The sequence below is a fragment of the Theropithecus gelada genome, chromosome 2 (assembly GCF_003255815.1).
Source record: "Theropithecus gelada isolate Dixy chromosome 2, Tgel_1.0, whole genome shotgun sequence".
Taxonomy (NCBI): Eukaryota; Metazoa; Chordata; class Mammalia; order Primates; family Cercopithecidae; genus Theropithecus; species Theropithecus gelada.
The window spans coordinates 165538379-165543467 of NC_037669.1; the positions used below are offsets into that span (position 1 = coordinate 165538379).

General features: G+C 34.0%; 1 non-coding gene across 1 annotated transcript; it reads right to left on the reverse strand.

Moving 5' to 3' along the window:
* Nucleotides 1-3433: 3433 nt before the first annotated feature.
* Nucleotides 3434-3540, reverse strand: LOC112619872. The gene has a single exon (XR_003118364.1). It is a non-coding gene; the product is annotated as a U6 spliceosomal RNA (small nuclear RNA).
* Between the last annotated feature and the right edge of the window lie 1549 nt (nt 3541-5089).

The following is a 5089-nucleotide window of genomic DNA, read 5'->3' on the forward strand; positions in this document are numbered from 1 at the left end:
ACCCAACTCAGATCTGTGTAGTAAGGGAGCAAAACAAACCACATATCTGAATCACAGGACAGAAGGAGAGCTACAGTCATCTGCTATTTTTTTTTAAGTTAAATAAGGTTTTCCCTTCAAGCAGGTGGAGGGATGTACCTTACAGGACTTTTGTGATTGGCTCCCAGCCAGTCTTCTGCATTTTTCACAGCTGGCATCATGATAAACTAATTTTTTTTTTACTAAATTGACCCTGTCTTACTTTAATTTTCATCAGCTCACAACCAATTGATGAGATATAATTTAATACAATGCAATTAATGTTACCGGATTTTTCATAGCAAAGCATCAAAAAATGAGTTAAAACCTAAGTGCCAACAAGTGGGAGTTGGAGTGTAGGAATAGGAAACTTAGAAGACAACGTAACCCTAAGAGAGAAAGAAGCACTAAGAAATACAAAAATAATTTATGCTGCCAATGCCGAGAAAGAAAGAGATTATGAAAAAGAAGCTAGACAACAAATGGTTAATAATTACTTTACTAAGATGCTTCTAAGGATTCAAGAAACCTTCCCGAAAGAGGTGACCTGTAAATTGGGCCTTGGAGGAATGGGGGAAGGAGGACATCAAGGTGGTGAGGAAAATAAAGGCTACTTCTAGTAGAGGGGAGAATAGGAATGCAAGCAGAGAACTGTGAAAAAGCATTCATGGCCCCATGAGATTTGGCACCTCCCTTCACCTACCTGTCATTTCCCACCAACACCCTAACACCTGAACTATTTACTATTTGTATAAATTCATTATAAAAGCTTTGAAGGTGAAGTTAGGCTTATGGATTTTTATTTTATTCAATGGGTTATAGTCCAGTGTCAACATTATTTATGTTGATGTTAAATTGTACCAGATTCTGGACATTGGTTGTCTCTTCAAAGTGGCTTTTGTGTCCTTTTGACATGTCTCCAACATTCTTTGAATATTTTCTTGCTTTTTTGAACAACTCGTTGTGTATGATTTTAGTTGTAGCTCTGAAATCAACCTTTCCTCTAAGGAGCCCTGATGACTTTTAGTGGAGAATGGTATTTAGGAACCAATATTTGATTACTAGCTGTGCTCATTGCTACTAGCATTTCATTACTTGTAGCTTATCCCAATGTTCAGAACTAGGAAAAATAACTGAAAATGCACACACACACACACACACACACGTACACATATTTTTCCTGTGTTTACCTGATTATATATTAAAAACAATGAATTTACCTGATAATTACAATTCCAGTCACCTGTGTTTATTCCAACTATACTACCTTCCGTGTTTATAATCCCCTTCTCCAACAGTGACAATTTTGGCATCCATTTTGGCATCAATATATTCACTTATTTGCTCGCTCACAGAACACACCGAGCAAGATTTCAGAATTGTTAGTCTGTACCGTAGTGCAAATCAATTCTATTAAGTGGAATTTACTATTTGTCTTTTTTAGAGCAAAACTTATAAATAGTAAAATATACAAATCTTTACAATTCATTGAGTTGTGATAAGTTGTGAGATGTGAAGACATTGTGTGCCTTCATGAAACTCACCCTGGTATTAAGATATAGAAAATGTCATCATTGTATAAAGCTTCCTGTTGCCGCTTCCTGGTAAATTCCCTCATCTAATAGCTTAGAGTTTTCTCTTTTGACTTTTTACGTATATGCACTCACGTAGTGTGAATTCTTTTTGGGTCTGGCTTCATTTGCTCAGTCTTTCATTGTCTAAAAGAGTCATCCATATTATTATATGGATAAATAGTTTTTCATTTTTATTGCACAGTATTATTCCATTGCATGTCGATATCAAAATCACTTACCTGTTCTTTAGTTGACAGGCATTTGTGTTGTTCCCAATTTTGAACAGTTAATAAAGCTGCCATGAACATTTTCTCTAAAGTCTTTTGTAAAAATGTATTCTCATTTATGTTAAGTAAATTCATAGGAGTAGAATCGATACATCATAAGGAGGATATATGTTCAGTTTTTTAAAACTGACAGGTTTCAAATTGATTATGTAATTTTTACTCTATTATCAAAGTATAAGAATTATGGTTGCTTCATATCACTGACAATATTTAGTGTTGGTCTTTTTTTAGTTTAACCATTCTGCTAAATATGAGTAGTATCTCTTTAGGATTTAATGGCATTTTCCAGCTAACTAATGATGTTGGATCCTTTTTCATTTACTTATTGGCCATATATACTTATTTCTTTGTGAATTCTCTGTTCAGGTCTGTTTTCATTCAATTGTCTTTTTATTACTCAATTATAGGATACAAATTTCTTTGTCTTTTGCCAGATATATCTTAGGTTATAAAGATATCTTAGATTTTCTTTTAAAAGGTTTTAAGTTTAGCTTTTAAAAATAGGTCTATGATTCATCTCAAATTAATTTTTGCATATTGAATGAAGGACAGGTCAAGGTTCATTTTTTTTCTATGTGGTTATCCACATAGAAATCCTTCAGTGCCATTATCAAAAGTTAATTGACTGTACAGTTTTGGGTGTATTTCTGAACTCTATGCTTTATTCAACTATCATTTTATAACTATTGCACTGTTATTATATTGTAGCTTCATAGTAAGTCTTGAAGTCAGGCACTGTTAGCTCTCTTCCTATGTGTATTATTTTCCTTTTTCAAGATTTCTTTGACTATTCTAGATCACTTGTACTTTGAGAGAAATTTTAGAATCCGCTTATCAATTTTTAAAATAAAAAGCATATGGCAATTATGATTAGGCTTATGTTGAATCTGTATATCAACTTGGGAAGAGTTGTCATCTTGATAATATTGAGTCTTCCAATCCATGAACACAGTCTATCACCCCATTTACTTGGGACTTTAAAAGTTTCTCTCATTAATATTTTGTGGATTCTGTATAGAGATTTAGTTTGCATTAATTTATCTTGAATATTTTATGTGTTTGGAAGTAGTGGAAATGGAAGTTTTAAATTTTTATTTTAACGTTGTATATTGAGACCTTGTTAAATTTGCTATGTAGTCTAGTGGATATTTGTATATCCTTTAAGATTTACTACACAATCATGTCATCTGCAAATACTGACGGTTTAATTTATTTATTTATTTTTTTTTTTTTTTTGAGACCATGTCTCACTCTGTTGCCCAGACTGGAATGCAGTGGTGTGATCTTGGCTCACTGCAACATCCGCCTCCTGGGTTCAAGTGATTCTCCTGCCTCAGCTTCCCGAGCAGCTGGGACCACAGGTGCACACCACTATGCCCAGCTAATTTTTGTGTTTTTAGTAGAGATGGAATTTCATCATACTCTCGAATTTTTATGCCTTTCTCTTGCATTATTGTACTTTCTTAAACTTCTCGTTTAATGTAGAGTAGAAATAGTGAGAGAATATCTTTGCCTTCATCATTGTCTTAGAGGGAAAATATAAACTACTGAAGAGAAAATGTGAACCTCTTTATAAAATTTTGTACAATCCTTGTACAGTATTCATGCTAGTCATCTCTGTACTGTTCCAATACTAGTATATGTGCTGCCACAGCAAGTACATATTTTCTCTGAAAATCTGTGACTTTCTTGAAATCAGAATTCATGACTTAGTTATCTTTCTAGTCTATGTACCTAGCATAATGCCCCAAACATGCAAGAACTGCAATAAGTGTTTTTTAAATAAATAAATAACAATTTCTTAAAAGATTATTTTGTAGAAATAATCTAATAATATCCTACGACCCTATTTTTCAGAGTATGTTCTATGTAATACTAATTCTAAGAGATGATATCATGTATTAATGTAAATTTTTATTGACAAATAAATTTGGGAGATTCTGGATCTAAAAAGGAAAAAGATTTACCCACATAACAGAGTAGACAATTCATATTTACACACATTTGTAAAAATTTTCCTAACATTGCTAGCTATGTACTTAAATTCCTTTATGATCCCCATTTCTACTGATGGTTGGAAAGTAAGGTAAACTTTCCAGTTACAGATAACTCAATATTTTCCAGTTTAAAATGTCCTCATTTAGTAAATGTTCACTCAGTTTAACTTCTCCAGGTGATACTCACCATTTCCTTTTCCAAATGGTGTCCGGAATTGTGCAAATGTCTTCTGGGGCTTACTCTTAGTGAACTCAGATTGACGGGTAGCTTGTCTCACCTTACTCTGGGCAATGGCCTTGTTTCCTACTGTTTCTGCTGTTCAAGTGACTATAACAGATATATTGTAATATTTGCTGTCACAGAAAAATCAAGTCTCAAGGTATCTATCCTTATAGCTATGGGTTTAATTATATCCCCTCAAAATTCATATGACAAAGTCCTAATTCCTAGTAACTCAGAATGTGATCTTATTTTGAAATAAGACCATTGCTGATACAAGTAGTTGAGAGGTTATTAAGATGGGTCCCAATCCAATGTGGCTATGTCCTTACAAAAAGGTATAAGTTTGGAGAAAGACATGCAAACAAGGACTATGCCATATGAGGATAAAGGCAGAATTGGGGGTTGATGCTTCTACAAGCCAAAGAACAGCAAATATTTCCAGCAAACCACCAGGAGCTAGAAGAGAGACATGGAACAGATTCTTCACAGTCTTCAGAAGAAACCAACCCTGGTGATATCTTGATCTTGGACTTCCAGCCTCCAGAACTGTGAAACAATAAATTTCTGTTGCTTAAGCTGCTCAGTTTGCAATGTTTTGTTACAGCAGCTTTAGTAAACTAATATATTCATCCTTTCTTCTGGATGTTATGTTTGTACTTGGTTCTCACTGACGTTCTAAATCTTCTGATTTTCAGCTGTAACTTCTGTTTCTTGCTTAGATTGCCCATTCCACTCTATCTCATATGTGATCACCTTGCAATTTGCTCTGTTGACCCATGGAAGACCAACTGTTTTTACTTCTCAGCTATTTCCAGTTTTTACTTCTCAGCTATTTCCAGTTTTTACTTCCAGCTATTTCATGCTCCCAATGAGAGCATGAAAGAAATTTTGAATCCCTTCCACATCACAGAGCTGTCAAGGGATATTCCATTGGCAAAATTTCCTGCTGTTTCTCTACCTAAATATGTCTATAATATTTTCTATTCCACT